At 37.0% G+C, this 24,385-nt stretch overlaps 1 protein-coding gene and 1 long non-coding RNA gene across 7 annotated transcripts in view; one reads left to right on the forward strand and one right to left on the reverse strand.

Moving 5' to 3' along the window:
- BTLA (B and T lymphocyte associated) overlaps positions 1 to 24,385 on the forward strand; it is a 62,977-nt gene that overhangs the window by 19,869 nt on the left and 18,723 nt on the right. Inside the window, exons 1-2 of one of the 6 annotated variants that reach the window (XR_010384525.1) lie at positions 15,385 to 15,799; positions 20,199 to 20,521. The exons of 3 other annotated variants lie outside the window; for them this stretch is intronic. The gene's annotated coding sequence lies outside the window, so the exon portion shown is untranslated. Of the gene's footprint in view, positions 1 to 6,382; positions 6,538 to 15,384; positions 15,800 to 20,198; positions 20,522 to 24,385 lie in introns of those variants that run through there. 2 more of the 6 variants (XR_010384526.1, XR_010384527.1) reach the window with 2 other exon arrangements.
- LOC135323235 (uncharacterized) overlaps positions 15,722 to 24,385 on the reverse strand; it is a 53,523-nt gene continuing 44,859 nt past the window's right edge. Inside the window, exon 3 of the long non-coding RNA XR_010384533.1 lies at positions 15,722 to 15,922. This is a non-coding gene — a long non-coding RNA (uncharacterized LOC135323235). The remainder of the gene's footprint in view (positions 15,923 to 24,385) is intronic.

Below are 24,385 nucleotides of genomic sequence, written 5' to 3' on the forward strand. Positions count from 1 at the left end.
TTTGTTTGACCTTACTCCAAGATAAAGCTTGTTTTGCTTTGAATTACTATTTACTCATTTACATCTTCTTCTCGTGAAGTCATGTAAATAAGGAGAGAATGCTACTGGGAAGACAGATGTAGGTGGAGCTGTGCAGTTCAGCTCTGAAACAGCCTTTGATTTTACGGGTCCGATTCCCACTGTGCGCTTAGCCACTTTCACTTCTATAGTTAAAAGAATGTGAATTTTCCATGTTTCTGCCTGTTTCCTATGCCTGTTTTTTTTCACTATTTTCCCCGTTGACTTGGCTAATCATCACAGTTTCTCCCAAATTGACTAATTTAATACTGCGATTTCTACTAAGCTAGCTTTCATGCCTTCCCACCATCTACAGAATTCTCCCTATGAAGGATATTACCCATTGAACAAGGGGCACAGGAAAGCAAAATAAAAAGTTGTATATTCAACACTGTCATAACTATGTCAAATTAATGTGTTAGACTGGGTTCTCCAAAAAGCACACTCCAAACAGGATGAAATATGCAGGGATTAGATTAGGGGAAATGCCTGTGAGAAAAAAAAAAAAAAATGCCAGAGAGAACTGTTTGACCTCAGAGCAAGTGTGATTGTGAGTGACAGCAGGAAGCAGTTTGGGTGGAAACATCCTAGACTGCTATGTCCTGCGAAGACAATTTGGTGGGGCTCTCCAGGAGTTCTTAAGTCACAGTAGGTCCTTAGAGGGGTCCTGGGTCTCTCAGAAAAGGGCCTGCCTTGGTGCTTATGTTGTGCTTAGTTGCTGGCTGGGAAGCGCAGCCTCATGGCACGAATCGGGGGATAAGTTTCAGAGTGCAGAACCTGTTCACAGCTTCAGACCCTAACGTTCTGCTGAGATCTGAAGCTGCAGGCACGTCAGAACGTGTACACATCCACAAAAGTAAAAGATGAAACAATTTGCAAAGCAATGATGCTTCCATAAATCGGCTTCACGAGGAAAGCAATAGGATAAACATACATCCACAATGGCATAAAAATATAAGCATATACAAATATTGTACACACAGGTGCATGGGGTATAGGAGAAGTCAACCCTCTCCCTGTCCATGCCTCAAACGTACAAATAAACAAGACACAGTCACTCTATACTTTTCTGTCTGAATGAGAAGAAAGAAAGGAAAATACATTTATCAGGATCCTAATTTTGCACCAGGCAGTGTCATAAGTGGCTTCATGTTCCTAAGTTAAAATATACATTACTATTTATGTCTCTTATTGAATACTAACAACAAGCTTCCAGGTAGGTGTGATTTTCCCTGCTTTACACACGAAGTTATGTGATTCAAAGAGGTAATAGATTCAAAATTAAGTAGCCTGTCTAAGGACACACATCTAGTAAAGGACAGAACCAGAATACATTTCAAATCCGCCAATAAGGAGGTAAGGGGACAAGGGTGTTCTTCGGTATTGCTTGTATATACATTTTTTATTGCAAGAAGAAGTTTTCCCAAGGCATCTTCAGTCTTCTAACTTTTGCAGCTGGGGGTTTTTATACCCTCTTTTTAGATCAGCCCTGCCCATCTGACAGTGTGGGTCTGATCCTCTCACCAAAGGAACACTTTAAAGAGCCAAGGGGAGGAGCTCAACATTAAGTCAGCATCCTCCCGCATCTCAGGTGTGGTGCCAATGACTGCTACCCTTTACTGTATCCCAGTTTCAGTAAGTGGTCCCTCACTTGTTACCTGTCCAGCTCTCTAGTCTTGCTGTGACTCTGTGATTACTTTGACCCCTTGCAATCTTTTGGAGGGTGAGAGCTCTTTCCCTGAGAGACAGACCTAATGACGGGGCCCTTTCTTAGCCCTTCTGTTCTCAGGCCTCTAATTCTTCCCGCTCTTTACTTTTCTGGTCTCTCTGTGAAGCTGATCTATCCTTGTGAATTTTTTGGAATTCAGACCTTCTTTAATCTGTTATATTTCTCTGCTAATCAAAGCTTTGTTTTGACACTTCAGAGTCTCACTCTCTGTGCAACAATGACTGCCATTAGCAAATAAACATTTTCAACTTGTTCTCCCATCATTATTTTTTGGCTTATTAATATAGGGCTTCCTGGTATCCATCTTGTCCAAATGAAACCCAATCTTTGGTTCAGAAACAATTATAGATGCAATTTATTGATCACTTTGCATATATTACCTCAGTTAACCAATGCAATAGATATTATTACTGTCTGTGTTCTACAGAAGAGGAAATTGAGATGTTGAGCAGATTTGGTTCTCTGGAAGCAGACACTGAAATTAATTAGGGATCAACACCTGTGAAAAGGGAGGGGTTGGCAGGGAGATTGGGCAGAGAAAGAAGTCAATCTGTGCTATAAGCCGACATAACCTTGGCTGACTCAGCTGGGAGCTCTGGGTCAAGTATTGCCCACAGCATCCTATGTGAAGTCAAAATGGCCAACCCTTAATCACTTTCTTTGCTCCATACTGGATTAGGCTGTCATGGGAAAGCATGACCTTGAACAAGGTGAGTTTCAGCTGAGTAGACCCTGAAGTAGATACCTGGATACTGTCTGCTGAGTGCATTCCCCACAGCTAAGAGCAAATCTGTCCTGGAAGGGCAATCTGAGTGGTACATCTGTGTCTACCACAGACTCTAAGAATCTAGGAAGTATATGAAAGATTCTACCACTAGCAAGTGACAAAGATTTGACACCAAGTCTTTTGTGGTTCAAAAGTCCATGCCTCCCACCAATTCATAATTGGTTTCCAAATATTCATCCAAACCAGCTATATCAGAATCACCTTTAAAATATCAGTTTCTTTAAATTATGAATATTTGGCCTCCATCCTTTGAGATTCTCATTCAATAGATGTAAATGGGATCCAATAGTTCCACTCAGTTTATAAAAAGTCCCCATGCTGGTTCTAAAGTACAGTCATATATAAAAACCTTTGCTATCATTGATGAGAAGATGCCAAGGAGAAGAATGGAAATGATTTCAAGTGCTGGACTACATTTCTGGTAGAAGCTATGCAATGAGTTTTGGAGTATTAAAACATTTCAGAATCAAGAGTCACCCCTCTAGGCTGATGTTTACTAAAGTCAGGAACCTGCATCTTGTTTTGTGATTGCTGTTACTCTGATCACCCAGGAGTAAAAGTTTGGAGAAAGTACAGCTGCTTCATGGTTCATAAAAGCAACTGTGTCTATAAATGAACTGAAGAATTTGTCCTCTGAGTAGTTCCAAAGATGTCTCAAAATAAATTTGAAGATTGCAAATTCTATTTTTCTTTTTGTCTTTCACCATAAAATTGGAACTAGGTTCATGTTTTTTAAATTGTTTCTCAAATACAATGTAATTACTTTTTTAAATGTAGTAAATTCTTCAAATTTGCACATTTGAATAAAAGGTATAATTTTCTGATCAAACAGGACATGATTATAACGGGACAAGGGTCATGATAAAAGCTTAATTACTAGATGAGGCATAAATTTAAAGCAAAATGGACTTGTTCCTGAGCTAGCAAACTTCTGAGACAGGCTTCTTTCAATTCTTTATGAGAATGAAGATATGAGTCAGATTCTGATGGAGGGTTCTGTCGACAGTGGGGCTCTAAGGACTCCAGGTATGGAGGGACATGCTGATAAAAGTCACAAAATACGTATCATTTAAAAAATACATTAGATGTTACATAAGGTTTCCCCCCCAAATTTTGTCTAATTAGCATGGGTTTTTTCACATAAAAAAATCTCTAAAATAGTGAATCATGAATAAAATTCTGTGCTGAGATAAACAAAATTTATATGACTTCTCTCTGGTTTGGGACAATATCCTGAGATCCTTGGCCTATGGTTTATGACTTTTGACCTCTGAGACAATTTTAAAGGGACAATAAGCCTTGTCTCAGCTGCCACAGGACATTTGCATTCCACCTTGAGAGTGGGAAAGTTGTGTACCTATGACTCTAATATTTCCCAGAATGTCAATGCCAGTAATAGAAGTACTAAGAAGCTATGAGTAGTTACTCAGTGTTACTCCATGATGGTTGAAATGCATGAATACTTACATTCTAACACAAGGGTTGATAGGAGGAAGCTGCAGTGCTGGTTGACTGAGCTCTTTAAAATCAAGGACAGTGACTTTTCATCTTTGTGCCTCCAACCATTGCACAGTGTGTATCTGAATCAACGAATGTATGATAACTGATTTTTAACCTTATATACTTAAAACCATTTATATTTAACCTTGGAAAAAAAATCATCATCCTCTGAAAGAAAGAGTTCTAAAGTCAACTTCTGTCAATGACCACCTATGTCACAAGTCTAGAGTTTTCATTTTCATTTAGAATCTCAAATGGGTGATTTTAATTAGCTTCTCTGGTTAGAAGTTAGCTACTTATTATTACAAGTGGCCTTGGAGAAAACAACTCCACATTGATCTTGAACTTTTCCATTTCTTCTTTTATTGTTTGTATTCTGTTTAATCCAGACAATAACCACGTGAAGAAATGTTGAAAATGGAAGTTTCCTTTCACTGATTTTCAAGATGTTATTCAGCTTGGAACTTTATTATTTAGAGAGGACGTGTAGCCAATACTAACATTGATCTGGTTCCAGTGATATTTATCTACAGACTAAAAGATAGCTGCCCTTCCCTCAACCGCTGAGGAAGGGGACCTGTCACTCATGTTCTCCATAATCTCAGATAAATCTCCCCTGGCTTAATGACAGTAAGCATTCTCATCTTATTATGACCTGATGTTTGGGAAGAAAAATCTAAAATCTCTTACATAAAAGAAGTTTCATAATCACAAGCTATGAAAAGGGGGAAAATGTATATTTACCATAGGTACTTTTTACCATGAGTTTCCTGACCTTAATTTGATTAAAATCTCTACCTAAATATTGCAACAATTAAGATTTCTTTAGAGTTTGTTCATTTCACTGAACTTTGAATGAGAAAAACCCCAATATGGGGCAAAAAGAGAAGTTAAAGACTGAGCTGCTCTGCAGATCAGGGCATTTCAAAGTGAACAGCCAATTTGACAAGAAGCAAAAGCCTCAGAACAGAGTTCCATGTAGTCTTTCTATTTATTTTGTTTCGCAAACTGTTCAGGCTCTTCTTACTGTCCTCTCCCACCTACTCTCTCTTCCCTATTTACTTTATAGATGTCATTGAAGTAGGTAACCTGATCCAACCCTGAAGGATTTAGGGGAGGAAGGGAAACCTACTTGAGTATCCCTGATAGAAACAGGAAATGAAGACATCGCTTGCCATGCTTGGTATTGGGAAGTTGTCTTGGGTCCTCTTTCTAATCCTACATCTAGGCATTTGGAATATCAGTGGTAAGGCACTTTTTCTTATATTTCTCAGAGGGTTTTGGAGGCAATGTTTTCCTTTTCTGATCTTAGTAAGATGTGTTGTTTATGTCAAGTAGATAATGGTAGATGAAACCAAGTAGTTAGATTTGCTCACTTAAAGACATTATAGGACATAAACCAAATGAAAACACAGTTATTAAGTCGTAGCTTGGCTGGTTTTCTTAAAAACATGTTCTAATGGTAGGAAAAGAGAATTGAGCAGACCCTATAAATAGATCAGTACAAATTTTTCACTACTACTAGAAAAATACTCCAGATGCTCTACTGATGGTGAATAAATAGCTTGATCTTTCCAAACTGAGGCTAGAGGAGTGTTGAGGTGCTCAGCTGGGTAGGATAGGTGTTGGATAACTCAAGTTATACCTGACGCCATGGTTACTCTTAAATGATGTGACTAAATAGAATCTCGCTACTTGCTTCGGTGGGGTAGGTGCCTTGAGACTCCTGAATGAGACAGTGCTGAGAAATATGGGACGGAAGCATTTCATCTCTGCTTCTATTACGTTGAAAGAGAATGGGTCCCCTTTGGGCGTAATTGGACATAGGAAACAGCTTGAATTCTTCATAGATGATGTTTGGCCACTTCTGCAAAGATTTTATGCAGGCAAAAAAGTGATTTCCCTTGCTCCTTCACATTGTCACAGGTGCCTGCATATTGCAAAGAGGGAAGGGCTACAAAATGCTAGTGGAAGTTTCTGATTTCCTGGTTTCAAATATCCTGCCTTATTATCCCCACAAGCAAACATACTTTTATCAGTTTTTTTTCTGATTTTTTTTTATTGTGTTGGTTTCAGCTGTATAGCAAAGTGATTTGGTTTTTATATATATATATATATATATATATATATATATATATATATATATATATATATATATATATATTTATTTATTTATTTATTTATTTATTTATTTATTTATTTATCTGTATACCTATATTCTTCTTTGATTCTTTTCCATTATAGTTTATTACAAGATATTGAATACAGTTCCCTGTGCTATACAGTAAATCCTTGTTGTTCCTTGTCAGTTTTAAATCAGAAAATACAGTCCCTGAAATCCTACATGATGTCATCTTCGGTTCTGGAACTGTGAGGTTTGGAATTTGTCTTTGTGATGCCGGGATGACACACAACCAAGTGCAAAATGAAAGTCCCCTTCAGTCATCTAAGCATTTTCATGTTTGTAAGTATGTGCTATTATGTTGACGGAGTGCTTAGATGGCTGGCTGGATTTTTCACTTTCTATCAGATGCCTACAATCACATAGCTACAACGGAAGTCAAATATTATTAAACAGAAATCATATTGGCTGGGAGAATATGTAAACTATTCTTTGTGAAATGAAGTAAATGAATGTTCAGTGATATATCACGCTGGGAGTATGGTACAATATCTGCTCCTCCTCTCGATGTGCTTACTAAAACGGACTTGGCTGTTAGAATTGGGTTCATTTACGGGCTCTGCCATTTACTGTGTGACCTTGGTTAAGTTTCTTATCCTCTCTTATTCATTTGTAAAATAGAGATAATAATAATTGTACCTCAATTATGGGCCCACTGTGAAGACCTGGCACAGTAAGTGCACGTAAGAAAAGTCTGATAAACATTAATGGTATTTTTACTAATATCCTTTACATCAAGCCACCCCCACAAAATTCAGTTAAATGAGAAACAAGTTTTAACATCATCATTTAAAATAATTGAGTTTTTGAAGCTAAAATAAAATGAATACATGAAATAGATTGTACAATATATTTAGCCAAAAATATAGTGACTTCGAATTATCTGAAAAATGAAACAGAAAGCCTTGGACAAAGTACAGGCCAGGTATCTTATACAGCAGTTGATGCATTGCAGTGGTACTTGAATTAAATTAAGGATACAGGTTGAGATAAGGAATGTTTGGTGAGCTTTGTTCTCCTGGACAGAGCTAATGGGTCTGTTCCTTAAGACCTCATTAATTTTTAACCTTTATATCTTGGGGATTTCCTATAGTTCACTTAATTACTGAATTCTTTACACTGGCACAGTTTCAAAGTGTTTAAAAATAATAAAAAAAAAAATTTTCCCTCCACTTCAAAGCAATTTGAGGTCTGTGTGCCTCTTCCCGAGAATGAGGCTACATCAATAGTAAGGTCATAGAAAAGGTAATGTTATCTACAAACAGCCTGTCTAAGGTCTTTCTTTATAATGAAATAACACAATATAATGCTCGCTTGCTTTTGTGTTTCTCAAAAAATATTAGGGGGAACTCTGCTCCTTTGTGTCCAGCATATTATTTCTGTCTAGATGAAAGTATTAAAAGTGTCAGCGCATACACATGGACAGATGGCAGGTGATGCTGATGAGAACTAGGCTGCAGGTGGAGATGCCCCTTTCAGTCACCTGCTCATCCCCAATGAGCAGCTTCCGCTGTGAGGCCCCAGACCACTTGTTCAATTGAGCATCAATTGAGGATTCCACCTTCAAGCAGCCAGGAGCGCAGCAGTTTATGTCTGGCTACTGCTTGGCACTGTATATGATCCTGAATGAAGCCAGGAGGAAGTCTCTGATTGATCACTGTTTATTCTAATAAATCATCCTAATCTGGACTAGAACCAGAGAACACATATAGTTTGGCTCTTTTGAGAACAGAGAGGTTGAGGCCAAGTCTCTGTTTGGGTCTTGCCTGTGTTCTCTTTCTCCTTTATTGTGCTGATTCAGTGTGTTCCATGGATCCATACTTCACATCCCTCCCAGATTGTGTTTCTCCACCATGAACAGACGTTATCCTTTGTTCAAAGCAGAAACACCAGGGCAGAAGGTGCTCAGTATCTGTCTCTTGCTTTCAAGTCTGATTTTGTAACACAGCATCTTTATCAGGCTTATTTCTCTGAATCTACCTACTTGTTCCTACTGGAAAATGCAAATCGTCTGCCAGAGACAGAGCCCTGCCTTCTGCCAGTGCCCATGTATTGTTATCACAAAAATGCCTGCCATAAAATATGACTACCTCCTACATAAATGTTTAGGAATACATCCTGCAGCTGCAGGGTTTCCTGGATTAAGGTATGAAAAGACTAACCCCTGTGTTGATCACAGCCTTGAATAGACTTTTCTAACACTGAGCTCTTTAATTAATTACCGCTTCCTCTGTCCCACTATCAAAATTTCCTCTTATTATAACATTGAAGTCAGATAGTTTATCTTGCTTCACTGGGACTTTCCTTCTTAATTTCCATTATTTGTGAATTTCAGAGTTGTTGAAAGAAAAATGTTCACAAACACTTGTAATCACGTGCAAACACAAAATCCCCCTTTTGCATTGTTCCTTAGAGAGGCAGTGGTGGAGCGGGTAAGGTCAGGGACTCTGGAGTATTAGATCACCCTCCCATCGCTGCCATTTGCTGGTTGTATGACTGTAACCTCTCTGGTTCTCTTTCCTTATCTAAACAACGGGGACAATAATGATATTGACCTTACAGGGTTGCTGTAACTATTAAGTGAATTAATTCTCTAAGGCTCTTAGGACAGTGCCTGATGCATTTTAACTGCTATGTAAGTTTGGCTAATAATGTTTTAGTTTTTTGTTTGTTTGTGTTTCAGTCCAAAATTTAATTAGCTTGATAGTTCCCTTAAAGTAGCATTGGGTGATCGTCTCTCATTTGGGATTGACAAAAATAGTCTATGAAAGACTCTTGACATCATTATCTGCTATCATCCCCAATCACCAAGAAATGAGAAAAGAGTTTGGGAGTCCTGAGACTTGAGTTACATCGTGTCGATGAATTATTGTATCATAAGCAATTTGCTTCACTTTTCTAATTTTCTTCACTCCCTTACATCAAAATAAACTTAGTATTTTCCACCTTTCTGGCATCCTTTCATGGTTACAGACTCTAATTTCCATGCTTATCTCTGTGGAAGAAAGTACTGTGTGCCTGTGTCTGTGGATACACATGCAGGTATTGTGTTCATATGCTCAGAATCTAAACATGTACAAGTTGAGGTTCTCTTTGAACACAGTCCGGGAGAATGTTAGAGGGGCCATCTGGGCTGGTCACAGGGAAGTGTTAGGTTTAGCTGGTAGAACCCTTAACTTTTCTTAGCTTTTCTCCTTCCTGATAGCCACATTTATCTTATGAACATAACCTGGAACTTGCATATCTCACAAACAGCCCATTGTCCAGAAGTAGCCATAAGGAAGGCTGCAACATTTCGGTTCTAGCTGGGTGGTGATGGCTCCATTTCTTTTTCTCCTGTGATATTAGGAGAAGAGAATTAATATTGGGGGACAACTGGCACTTCTGCCCACACAGATAATGTTAAATATCTTCTAGAATTTGAGAAATGCCAGTGAATCTCAGTGTGATCCCTGCGGTAGAATGGATTAGGAAGGTGAGGGAATATTTGGGAGAGAAGCAGAGATGGACTTTCCCTGTGTCCTTCCAACAACACATAACCCACGATTACTCTGAACAACACATGTAACCCCTCTATCACTGAAGGCAATACTTAGAAATACATTGGTTTCTTACAAAATGCCAATGGCTCTCTTGGATGCTACTGTCCACAGCTTCTAAGGTATGTTCCAGGCGTTTCCTGCCCTGCTTTTCCTGCCTTGAAGTCACTGTGACCAAGGTGGAGGGCCTACCATCTCCGAAGGACGAGCCCACCTGTGCCAGACAGGCTTCCTTGCCCAGAACTATTCTCCAGATTGTCAACATGAATCATTTTACTTTCAGGCCTATTGAACTGGCTAAATACATTTGCTGTTCCAGAGACCTAATTACATACTGGCCAACGAATTCTCCACCAGATACTTATCTCTGTCATATAGGGCAGGCAGAATGCTGAAGGACTGGAATGGGTCCTCTGGTCTGGGGAGACAAAGTCAGTGACCAATAGGGTAAAACCATAGGGGGACATTTGTCATTTGGTAGAAATGTAATGAAGAAGTACTGAGAGACGTCTTAAGAAAATACCCAAAGATGAAGGTTTTTTTACTTCCTAGTTTTAACCAAGGCTGGTCTTCCTGATTAGTAAAATTCTGAAGAATTTTATGCCTCACATAAAGGACAGTTTTCTGCGGGATGTACCGCCTTTTCTATCTGTTATATTTGGCCGGTGACTAGACCAGTCATTATGTATCACTGCCGATCCCCGAAAGCAGCTGGAAATAACTATTCAGAGAGAGGCACCAGGGGCAGACCTTCTGGGTTTCCACCTTGTCTCTGCCACCCGCAGGCCTGTGGCCTTGGATGTGTCAACTGTTGTGGCACGTCCCTAAATCCATCCTATCCAAAAAATAGTAACACCTGGCATTTATTATTATGCATTATGAGCCAAGCATAGAGCTAACAACCCTCCGAAGGTGTTCTCATTCACATACCATCTTAAGGAGATTTTAAAGAGGAAATAGTAATAGAAGATGAGCGCAAAAATTCTATTTTCTCAATTCATGGTCTTTGTTTTTCAGATGAAGGGAATAAATATGGATTCATGCCATATAGATTCTTGGTGTGAAGTTAGTTCTTTTCAGTTTTATTTTTGCTAAAGGGGCTTCACATTATGTAAGTCTCTCTCCTTTTGTATGTGTGTGCGTGGGTACATGTGTGTGTATACGTGTGTGTGTGAGATATGTGTGAGTGTGTGGTATATATGTGTTCAGGCAAGGAGGAGTTGCCTATCCTTGTCTGGAGATCAGTGTCAGACAATATCCAGAGAGAAGAAGATAAACTATTATTTCACTTTTATGCCAGGGAGCGCTATTACATTATGTGCTGTTTGTCAGGTGGCTCTCCCTGTAAGGACTGAGGCTCTTTCATCTCACCGTAGGAGCTGAGGCCCAGTCAGTGTTCACTGTGTCCCTGAGGGATCAAGCCACGGGGTTTTTCTTTAACAATGGTCATCCTTTAAAATAGAAGCTCCGCTTTTAACAATGTGATGTGTGCGTCATTCTTATTCAAATTTCCCCAGATATTCCTACCACTTCTGGGAATATCTGATTTACGGAGCGGGTTTGCTTACCACAGAGTTAAACTAATGAGTTTAATCAACAGAATACAACATTAAATTAGTGGTTTCTGTATGCGATGGAATTCCCCCACCCTCATATCCTGTCACATTTCTGATTTGAGGAGTCTGTGCCAGCTGATTTGTGATGGGAAGTATGCCCCGTGGGCTTTCTGCTGTTGTGCATGAGATTCCCTGAGGCTCTCCCGGTGGATGTCCTTCCAGGATCTTTGATGTGTGATTACATGGCTGCTGTCACTGTGTGTGGACTTTTCACAGGACCCCTAAGCCACACCAGTTTGCTAGGGAAGAGGATCCTGTTTTCCTTACCTTACTAGTAATCATCTCTCCCCTGACCTCTACCCCTCCAGCACTCTGCAGCAAGGCAGACCATCCCGTCAGCATCCCCTGAAGGCATGTTTCCTCCTGAGTCTACAGCCTTCTCTCCTTCTGAGGTCTCCCCATCATGTATCTGTAATTTGTTTGTTGTTTCTCTATTACAGTATCTTCTGATAGAAGCTAAAATCCTGGTTCATGTCACAGAAAATTATTGCTGTTTTACACCTTTCATAATTATTTTAGTTTTTCAAGAATTATTTGTTTACACATTTATGGTCAACTGTAACTCTGTCTTCGGTCAAATTAAGGCAATCTACATTTATGGCAGCATTCATTTCCTTCAGTGATTGTAACTATTTTGATCTTTTCATAAATCTGAAAGAATGTTTCAATGGGGAGATAGTCAAAGTCAACTGGGATTTCCTCATGGTAATAGTTATAATCAAGACATATGGTCTTTAAAAGTAAGAAACGATTGTATTTCGTGCAACATTCATAACCAGGAGCATCTTTATTTTAGTAGCTAATCAGTTTCACAAATTCCTTAGTGTTTTCAGCACGTGTGGTATTTATACCAGCAGCCATACTTGCTCAGCCTGAAAGTACTGGACCAGGGAGTATTTTGTGGCTGGTGTGCCTTTCTGATTGGCTGATCTAGGTATCTGGTGACCATGGGGTGTCACTTCTTAAATATACTGAATATCACCTCTCAATGAACATAAATCAGGCCTTTCTACACTGCATACTGGTATGGTCTAGTTTTTTTTTTAATCACCAAAGGGTATGTTGAGTTGCACATAATCTTCACCTCAATGTCTTTAGTCCACCTCTCTAAGGGCTCAGTGGCCTTAGTGTACAGAGAGCATTAGAGCTGTGATATCAGATTTTCCTCTTCATGAAGCTCTCTCTGTTCAGTCTCAGTGTACATCATACCTCTTCATACCTTTTCTGAGGCCATCTCATCCCATCAAGAAGGGATCGTAGACCAGATCGGAAGACAGATGCATAAACACGTATTTAACTATAATAGAATGGTACATGTCACACAAAACAGCGTGGAACATTTACTGGGGGTAACATCAAGTGGACTTGGGTTGCTGGAATATGTGTGTGGCGGGTTAGTTTGCATAAAGAAGCAGGGGCTAAATGCCATTTGATGAAGTCTGGACATTATCTTGCAGGCATTGAAGAATCTTTGAAAGGTTTTAGGGAAAATCTTGCAATTAGATTTTCATTTTAAAAATGTAAACTGCGACAGTGATGTCGAGAATGAATTGGAGTAGGGGAGGGGGAAAAGGCCAAGTTTGGAATGTAGAAATCTAGGTGGTCATCTGTGACAGTAACCTTCGTGAAATAGAATGAGACCCAAATTACGACAGTGGCATAAAAACAAAGTTGAAAGATATTAAGATTTCAAAATTTGTAGATAATGACAGGCATATGCAGAACAGATAAACAAGATTATACTGTATAGCACAGGGAAATATATGCAAGATCTTGTGGTAGCTCACAGTGAAAAAAAAATGTGACAATGAATATATGTATGTTCATGTATAACAGAAAAAGTTTGCTGTACATTGGAATTTGACACAACATTGTAAAATGACTATAACTCAATAAAAAATGTTAAAAAAATAAACAAAAGCAAACAACAACAAAAAAAACCAAACAAACAAACAAAAAGAAAGATATTTTGGATGCTGAGTTAACTTAACCTGGTAACTGATGAAATGGAGTGAGACCAAGATGGGACCCAGGTTCTGGCCCACGTGATTAGGTAGATGACAGTATTATACTGTGGTAATGGGAGGAGGACCCGATTAGTGCTGGGGTGGGATTTGAAACAGAAGAAAATTCAAGCTCCTCCTTGAAGCCTTTCTTGATTACCCAGCCAGAAGGGCTCTCTCTCTCTCTCTCAGAGATCTGAAAACTCTAAGAGATTGTATCTTGTTCAAGATAATTATATTTAAAAAAAATCTGATGAGAAAGCTGAAGAGACAAGTGAGCTCTTTCTGCATCCCCTTTGCACTAGAAACTGTCCTATTACTAAATAGTCATGAACAGTGGGATGTCCACACCCCTGGGTGTGGGCAGTAAGTGGGTGCCTTCTCTGTATAGAGTTTTAAAGCAAAAAAATTTGGTCTACTTTTAATGACCACAATATGCCAGTAATTCTGAACAATATCAGTGATAAAATATCCCCTCCCCCCCAAAAAATTTTTGGTCTAAGTTCTAAATAATTACTCTGGTTACTCCTGAGTTTGAATAATATGTGTGTAAGTTTCAAATTAGCACATTTTCAGTACTTCCCCTTTCATAAACATCACATCTACGTAAAAGTTATCTCAGAGAACATCCCGGTTAGAGAGCTGCCCCTGAACACATACAAGTTCAGCTACATGTATTTACTTCAAAAGTAAATTCATAATGTTCAGAATCATTTGAACTTGCTTCAAGTAGTTTGTGTCTCCAACCCCTGTGGTACTACTTATTGCTGCATTTACACAGTAGATTTTAAATGAACAGTAATACCACAGTGATTATAGAGATACAGAAACAGAATATGAGTGGTTTCATTTCTTTCATTCTATGCAATCATTTTGAATATTTATTTGTTTAAAATTTTAAAAAGTAAAGCAAAGTACAAACTGGGAGGCACAACTTTTTTTCATTCATGAACTAAAATTTATATATGAAATGTTTTATTAATATCTTTACAATTGAGATGTATTTTTCTCTATAAAGCAATGTTTTAAATTTAAAGAATGAATTAAGAAAATTAAACTTTACCTTAGTGGTACAATTTGGTAGTTGTCTAAATTGTATCTTTTAGAGAATTTCCATTTTAGTAACATTCACTTATTAATTACTGGAAAATTATATAAACTTAAGTATTAGGCTATAACTAAAGAATTGAAGTTTATGCTATTTAGGTGGATATAAAATTATTAAATATCTGCACATTTTTCCTTTTTGTATTCTATTATTATTTTTCAAGTATTTTTTTAACTTGCATCATTTTATGCATGAAGTTTAATGAGAGAAAATATTCACTGTCTATGTTTCTTTTTAGACCATTTTATTATTTGTTTCATTTAATGATTACTTCCGAATATTTTTCCATATAGAAAAAGGGATTGTTAAAAATGATGCACTCTGGGCATCAACTATGCTAAGTACACCCTAGTCATGGAATGTACATACTCTCATAATTCAGTAGTGGTGTTCATAAGGATTTTTAAAAACCTACAGTGACTTAAAAAGGGATACTTCATATGAGAGCCTGAGGATGGTAGAGAGTGCATCATTCACTGCATGCATTTATTTTAATTATTTTTAGCATTGAAAATTCCCTACCATTAGATATGAATGTTTGAGAAAAATAGCAGTAATAACAATAATTAACATTGACTGATAAATCCCAGCCAAAAGCGGCTGAGATCTTCGTTCCTCTTCAGAAAATGTTTGTTTTATGAGACAAACCCTTGGGGACAGCTTTGGATATCCTGAGTGTCACAGATGATTTTACATACTTCAGGACAAGCAGCAAAAAAGTGTCAACATGCTTCTCAAATGGAAAGTTAGAATTATGTCATTTAGCTTAGTGTATCAGTCCTGCTCTACAAACATCAGTTTCAGTATCAGGGAGATACGCAGTATTAATTATTTCTTTGTACAAAGAATGAGTACTGTCAATGACATTTAATGCCAGTTGGCAAGCCTCCATCTGTTCTTCCCTCCATTCAAGAAAAAATCCTATGCTGGTCAGTCAGTGTGACTGCCAATGATCTTCATTCTGCTGATAAGAATATGCAAGAACCGCAGTGATGTTTCCATTATCCTACTGCAAGTCATTGACGGGGTCAGGACTAACAGCTAGCTCTTCTCCACTCCTGACCCACTTTGTGCACTCCTATTACCGAGCCCAAGCTCATACTTCTTTTCACACAACAGGCCAATAAATCAAGAGAGGAATTGTTGAGACAACGAATAGCAACTTTATTCAGAAAGCCAGAAGACAGAGAAGATGATGGACTAGTGTTCCAGAGAACCATTTTGCCTGGGGTTTGGATGCTAGTTTCTTTTTCAGAACAAAGAAGGGGAGGTGAGGAGGTAAAGTCAAAAAAGGAAATACGTCTTTAAAAATATTTCCTGGCTCTGACTAGACTCTGAAAGGGATGTATTAATGTCTTCTTTCCTGCAGCCATTCATGGGTAGGTCTGGTCAAGATGTTTCCTGTGAGTTTAAACAAAGGTATTTTAGCTTAACACTCAGGCATGGGAGGCAGGGGTTCCAGGAGATGGGCCATTATGTACACCTTAAGCTATAAGCAACATCACTTTAATGGTTAACTTGTAGCAGAAGCAATAGATACAAAGGTTAAAGTAAAAGAAATAGATCCAATATGGAGTCAGATTTGTTCCCTATTACACTCCCCAGCATACAGTCATGGAATGAGGGAACTAGAAGGGATCTTCAATAGTGCTACTAGCATTGGATGACAGCCCAATGGCTAAATAGAAAGGTAACATACTGTAATAGAACGAGAGACTTAGAAGTGTCAGACATACGCTGAGGGAGATGGAGTTGCGTATGTGTTTGTATGTAAGAGAGGATAGTGGCTAAGACTTTTCCTATTTTTGTAGTCAATCCTTGCATCTTATTTTAAAGAAACTGAGGGCCAGTGAGACTGGGTGGCTGTCTCAACATCACACAGTCTTTTAGCATTTGAAGAACCATGTTCAAATGCATATTCTCATTTTCAGTTATTTACATACCCTTTATAAATATACCAAAAGACTCAGACTCTGTATTTTCTCATGGTGGATAACAAAGTTTACACTTCTTCTACCCAATGCTTATTCCATTTATTCTGAAACAACTAGTGGTCTGCATGTCATTATTTTCAGAAAACCATGATCCAAGTGTGTATCAATTCCCTAAATCTTCCTGGAGATTCCTGGCCAGTCTGCCTTTGCCCTTCTGTTTCCCCAGTCTTAGAATACCTTCTCTGTTCTATTCACTGCTCTGGTTATCAAAGAGCTTCTCATTCACTAAGGTTTAGCTCATATATGACCTTTGCATTCAGCCTTGCCCCTATAGTCCCAGTTGAAGTTATGCTGTTACCGAGTCCAAACTCATTTTGCTTGCTGTACTACAGGCCAATAAAATGGGAGATGAGGTGTTGGGGCAAGTAATAACGATTTGATTCAGAAAGCCGACAGACTGAGAAAATGGCACACTAATGCCCTGGAGAACCATTTCCCCAAGTCAGAATTTAGGCTCCTTTTAAACTGAAAAGGGGGAGGGGGTGTGGTTAGTGTTGCAAACTTCTTAGTGTCAGGATCCTTTGTTCTTGCAGCTGTCCACGTAGGTCAGGTCATGATGTTCCTGTAAACCTCCAACAAGACAAATGTTATTTTATATTCTGCAACTTTTTTTTAATCTTTATATGAAAGGGAAAGTGTTATACCTTTAAAGGTCAGAGCCTTGAAAATAGGCTACCTTGTATATTTCAGGCTATATGCAACATTCTTTTACAAAAAATGCAGAACCAGCATGACTAAGTACTGGAATAGGGTTAGAGCTAAAGGAACAGAGCTAATGTGGAATCACATTTGTTCTTCACTATTACAATTCCTCTGCACACCAAGCAAAGTCTGCCCCTTATTCTAGTGTTATTTCATTCTCCTACTTGTTAAGCCTCTCTATTTCCATTAGAAGGCAAGCCCTTTCAAGAAAGGTACCTTGTCTTATCTATTCCTATACCACCTTACATCCAGCATACAAGGTCCCTCTGAACCTTCCTTTTCAGCTCATATATACTTGAAGGTAAAAAAAGGAGTGGTAGATAGTAAGTTTATTTCAGAAAAGTGACCTTGTTCATTAATCTTGTCTCACCAATTAAATGATAAGCTCCTTGAGATCAAAAAGTTTGTCACAATGCTGGCACAGAGTTGTAGGCTCCATAAGTTATGATTGATTTTATCCAAGAAAATGAATAGGGAAGTTAGGAGGCTGAGGTATTTATTAACTTTAAGGAGAAGAACAGACTTCTGGAAACAAGGGTTTCACTTGGTCTTTCTCCTCTGGCCTCCTTGCTTTTTTTTGTTGTAAGTCTAAACACACCCAGATGTTACATTGTTAGAGATTTCCTTTTAGTAAATTATCTTACCCTTTCACTTCAAGTTTTTAAAAACCTCATCCTCATAACTTGACTTCGAGTTTGCTTTGATTTTTGCTGAATTTTTGGAAACAACTGAATTAGGGTATATTAAAGTGAACTTGTTGAGGTCTTCGAGCAGTTATAAGTATCTAAATATTCAGAGGTTTCTACAAGTTCTCTGCAGGTTCCTTGTCTCGATCTGATTCTTGAAAGCTGAATCAGTTTTCAATTATTCTGAGCAGCGATTGATGAGATATGAGCATAAATCATAGGAAGAGGTTTATTTGATATTAGGAAATAGCTAAAAAAGAATTATTGTGCTGGCCAAGGTGTAGAAATGAAGTAGAACATTATGCTTGGTAAAGCAGTATGTGGAACGCAGGACCAAAAGTTGTTCCCCAGTTCCACATCTGACTAGTCCTTAACCCTTTGTCTTTAAAAAAGAATTTTGGCTATAATCTCAGTTATGCTTATGTCATTATAACCTATGATACTATTAATCTATTAAAAATCTAAAAATTTACAATTATTGAAAGAAATTAGACGGATTGGATATATCACTGAGAGAGTGTTCAAAACAGGCAGAGACAGAGCCAAGAAAGACCTGTAAGTTTGTAGGAAAAGGTCAGAGAGAAAACATCCTGTAGACCATGTGTTTAGCTAAAGCTAATTCTGCTGGAAAAAATAAGAAGATACAAATCACTACACAGTGCTTAACTAAAAGGAATCATTGCCTATTTTAGTTAGATCTAATTTTAGTTGGCCTATTTTAGTTTCACCATCATAGGGAGTCAGTCCCATAGTAGAATAATCATGATTTATATACACTCGTGATGTAACTGATGCAAAAAGGCTAAGTAGTGGTTATGAATTGGTGCCATTTCTCATGCTCCTTATATAGCATGAGTCTCGAAAGAGACAATAGAGTCCAGCAATTATCACAGAATGAATACTTCCATATAAATGTACATTCTAAATAATTGAAGTGTGCCCCTTTGTAGGCTACATATTTTTTGAGTAACCATTTATGATGAAATTCTTAGTAAAACAGATTGAACACTTCTTTACATCTAAAAATAGACGGTATTTAAACATCATTTAGAATTGTATTGTTGATTCAATCTTATCATTATAAACATAGTTATTAGTCTTTATTACATAACATACTTATGCCCTGGGTAATTAGGAAATGATAATGGAATTGTAAGAATTGTGTACAAAAATGAGATACATTTTGGATCTTGCCATAGCTATTTTGTTTGCTCAGAGAAAATTTCTTTTCATATATCTTGGATGCTGAGGTTATACTTCAGGTGCTGAGGTTACCAGGTACAAAATTTCATAATAAATTAAGAGTTACAAAATTTATTCAATAATACAGATAATTTAAAATTTTTTCTTGGCTGCAGATTTTTTTTTTCTGCAGATTTTATATACAAATAATGATTACTAACAGAAGGTTCAGAGGAGATAATAGAAAAATCCATTTCCAGGAAAAAGCTCTCCCCACCAAAACAAAGGAAAGCATGCTTCCTGTATGTTGGGCCAGAAGGCATAACTTCCAAAAGAGGTGGATAACTGCTGTCCCTCACACTTGGGAACATATTAAAAAATCAGGTTATCTCAGAACATCCTATCTTCAGAAAGTTATCTTAAGTTGCATGTCTCCTACATAGAAAAAGCCATGGAAAAAATTGCAAGGCATCTTAAAAGTCATTGAAAAACAAGTAAAAAAAGATCCTAATGTCATTTATTGGAATATACCAGAGCTAGTAATAGAAAATGTGATTACTGCTCAAGAAACAACAACAGAGTAATGGTTAATGAATTATAGAGTAATGAACTCATACAAATTTGAATCTTGATTTTCCTAATTATTAGCATATACATTTTAGACAAATTCTTGCTACCTCAGTTCCCTTATCTCTAAAACAAGGTTCATAATAATATATATTATTTTTGTTGTGAAAATTAAATAACTTGAAATACTTAATGTGTTTTGAACAGCCCCTACAATACAATAAGAAATTGACAAGAAATTGTTATTATTTGCTATTATTGGAGTAGCTAGAAGATAATAAAATAAAATAAAATCTAATTTTATAATAATGAAAATCGTAATATTTTGAAAATTGAGGAAATTTTGATTTTTTTCAACAAATATTTGTTATATGCCTACTATGTGTCACTAGCAGACACTCTGCTAATAAGGGTTAATATACTGGAAAATGTTATTGGGAAAATTATAGAATCATACTTGAGAAATCTTTGTCAGAAACTGTTGAAATGGCAAATATTTAGTCCTTCCAGAACAGATTTGATTTTAATTTTGTTTTTATCTCTCAGGGGAAGAGTCATGTGACATACGACTTTACATTAAGAGATATTCTGTATGTGCTGTGTCAGCAGGGGATCCATTTGAACTGGAATGCCTGTGAAATACTGTGCTAACAGACTTGCTGGGGCCTGGTGCAAGCTCGAAGGAAACAGCTGTTTACATCTTGGGGACAGACTCCAGGGATACATGGGTTGAGAAGAAAGGAAGAATATTTCTATTTTTATTTTGCATTTTAATCAGGTGCTTGCTAGTGAAAATGGGTCATACCGCTGTTCAGTGAACTCTTTGTCTGGATTCATTGAAAGCCACTCAGTTACCATTAATGTGACAAGTGAGTTTTAGATACCAAGACTACCTAATGTTTTTCATATCATATTTCAAGAAAAGGGCTCAGATTATCAAGTGATTATGTTAGACATTGAACTCACATAAAACATCAGAAGGCTACCATGACTCACAGATTGTAATTTGTGGTCACATATGTGTGTATGCACACATATGTGTGTGTGTGTGTGTGTGCACTTTGGACTGAGGCAGGAAAGAGTAGACCCACAATAGACAAAAAAGTCTTGAAAAAGAAACAGAGTTGGAGGACTCATGTTTCTCTATTTCAAAGCTCACTACAAAACTATAGTTATTAAAACAGTGTGGTACTGGTGTAAGAATAGTTATATACATCAGTGGAAAAAAACAGAGTCCAGAATAAATCCATACATCTTTGGTCAATTGATTTTTAACAAGAGTGTCAAGACCATTCAAAGGGAAAAGTATACTTTCTTCAGTAAATTGTGCTGGGACAATTAGATATCCACATGCAAAGGATAAATTTGGAACTCTCCCTCATGCATGATACACAAAATAATTTTAAAAAGATCAGATATCTAAATATAAAAACTAAAACAATAAAATCTATGTTTATATTAAACTATTATAGTATGTTTCCTTAGAAGAAAACATAGTAGTAAATCTTCATGATCTTGGATTTGTCAGTAGTTTTTTGGTACAATATCAAAAGCACAAGCAACAAAAGAATAAATAGGTGAATTGTACTTCATGAAAATTAAGAACGTTTGTACTTTAAAGGACACTATCAAGAGAGTGAAGGGACAGCTCCCAGAATGTGAAAAATATTTGTAAATCATTTATCTGGTAAGGGACTAGTACCCAAAATATATGAAGAATTCTTGCAGCTCAAAAACAGACAAGAACCCAATTAAAAATGTGCAAAGGAGTTAAATAGACATTTCTTCAAAAATATGTATATAAATGGTTAATAAACACAGGAAAAAATGTTAAAAACATAATTAGTTATTAAGGGAATGCAAATTAAGCTACAATGAAGTACAACTTCACCCACTAGGGAAACTAGAATTTCCTTTTTAATGGAAGATGATAGGTATTGGCAAGAATATGGACAATTGAAATCCTTATATATTGCTGATGGGAATGCAAAATGATGCAGATGCTTTGGAAAACAGTCTGGCAGGTCTTCAAAAGGTTAAGGAATTACTGCCACAGGCCCCAGTAATTCCATTGCTAGGAAAATACCCAAGTGAAATGAAAATATATATCCACACAAAAACCTGTACACAAATGTTTACAGAAACACTGTTCACAACAGCCTTAAAGTGGAAACAACCCAAATGCCTATTAACTGATAAATAAAGGAAATGTGGTACATCCATACAGTGCAATATTATTCACCCATAAAAAAGAATGAAGTACTGGTACAGGATACAACATAGATGAACTTCAAAAACACTATACTAGGCAAAAGAAGCTGGACACAGAAGATCACATATTGTGTGATTCTGTTTATACAGAAATACCCAGAAGAGAAACACCACAGAGACAGAAAGTGATTAATGGTTGCCAGGGGCTGAGAGAAAGGTAAAATGGGGGGAGATTAATGAGCATGGAGTTTCCGTTTGAGGTGATGAAAATATTTCAAAACTAGATAGTGGTGATGGTTGCACTTTTAAAAATTGAGGCATAGTTCATTTACAATATTATATTTGTCTCAGTTGAACAACAGAGTGATTCAAAATTATAATATACAACATTTACAGTTATGATAAAATATTGGCTATATTCTCTGTGCTGTAAAATATACCCTTGCAGCTTATTTATTTTATATGTAGTAGTTTGTACCTCTTAATCCTCTACCCTATTTTGCCCCTTTCTCCTTCCCACTTCCCACTGGTAACCACCAGTTTGTTCTCTAATATCCATGAGTCTGTTTCTGCTTTGTTATATATACACTACATCTTCTTTATGCATTCATCTGTTGATGGACACTTAGGTTGCATCCATATCTTGGCTATTATAAATAATGCTGCTATGAACATTTAGATGCATATATCTTTTCAAATTAGTGTTTTCATTTTCTTTGGATATATACCCAGGGCTGGAATTTCTGGATCATATGGTAGTTCTGTTTTTAACTTTTTGAGGAACTTTCATACTGGTTTCCATAATGACTGCACAAATTTACATTCCCCCAACAGAGTAGAGGGGTTCTCTTTTCTCCATATCCTCGCCAACATTTATTTTTAGTCTCTCTGACAGGTGTGGGGTGATAATTCAACATTTATTTGTAGCCATTCTGACAGGTGTGGGGTGATAATTCACTGTGGTTTTGGTTTGCATTTCCCTGATGATTAGCAATGATGAGCATCTTTTCATATGCCTGTTGGCTATCTGTATGTCTTCTTTGGAAAAATATCTATTCAGGTCTTCTGTTCATTTTTTAATTAGGTTGTTTGTTTTTTGTTGTTGTTGAATTGTATGAACTGTTTACATATTTTGGATATTAAGTCCTTTTCAGTCATATCATTTGCAAATATTTTCTCCCTTTTAGTAGGTTGTCTTTGTGTTTTGTTAATGGTTCCTTTGCTATGCAAAAGTTTTTAAGTTTTATTAGGTCTTATTTGTTTGTTTTTGCTTTTGTTTCCTTTGCCTTAGAAGACAGGTCCAAAAAACATTGCTGCAATTTATGTCAAACAGTGTTCTGCAAATGTTTTATTCTAGGAGTTTTATGGTTTCTGGTCTCACATGTAGGTCTTTAATACATTTTGAGTTTATTTTTGTATATGTGTTAGAGGATATTCTAATTTCATTCTTTCACATGTAGCTGTCCAGTTTTCCCAGCATCACTATTGAAAAGAATATCTTTTCCCTGCTGTATAGTTTTGCCTCCTTTGTCATAGATTAATTGACCATAAGTGTGTGAGTTTATTTCTGTCTCTTTATTCTGTTCCATTGGTCTATGTGTTTGTTTTTGTGACAGTACCATACTGTTTTGCTTACTTTAGCTTCGTGGTATAGTCTGAAGTCAGAGAGTGTGTTTCCTCCAGCTCCATTCTTCCTTCTCAAGATTGTTTCAGTTACTCAGGGTCTTTTGTGTTTCCATAGAAAATTTTAAATTATTTGTTCTATTTCTGTGGAAAATGCCGTTGGTGTTTTGATAAGGAATGTATTGAATCTGTAGATTGCCTTGGGTAGAATGGTCATTTTAACAATATTAATTCCTCCAATTCAAGAACACAGTGTATCTTTCTATCTGCTAGTGTCACCTTCAGTTTCTTTCATCAGTGTTTTATAATTCTAAGCACAGGTCTTTTATTGCCTTAGGTAGATTTATTCCTAGGTATTTTATTCTCTTTAATACCATTGTAAATGGGATTATTTTCTTAATTTCTCTTTCTGAGTTTGTTGTTAGTGTATAGAACTACAATAGATTTCCGTATACTAAGTTTTTGTCCTGCAACTTTACAGAATTCATTAATGAGCTTCAGTAGTTTTTTGTGGCATCTTTATGATATTGTATGAGTAGTGTCATGTTATTTGCAAATAGTGACAGCTTTACTTCTTCCTTTCCAATTTGGATCCCTTTTATTTATTTTTCTTGTCTGATTACTGTGGCTAGGACTTAATGTTTCCTCACTTTTGATTCATTTCAGCCCAAAATCTTCCTAGTATACTTAATTTGCCTAATAAACTTCTTCCATAATGCCACTTTTTCACTGAGTCCTCTGCAGAGCATCCCCAGTGCCTACACTATTGGGCTCACATTTGTTGACCAGAATTCAAGGCTTTTCACAGTCCATCCACATCTACCTTTCTGAATTGTTTCTGGATTCCACATAGAACCTCTCAATTCCAGCCTAACCGTCCAACTAGCCGTTTCATGTCT

The sequence above is a fragment of the Camelus dromedarius genome, chromosome 2 (genome assembly GCF_036321535.1).
Source record: "Camelus dromedarius isolate mCamDro1 chromosome 2, mCamDro1.pat, whole genome shotgun sequence".
Lineage (NCBI taxonomy): Eukaryota > Metazoa > Chordata > Mammalia > Artiodactyla > Camelidae > Camelus > Camelus dromedarius.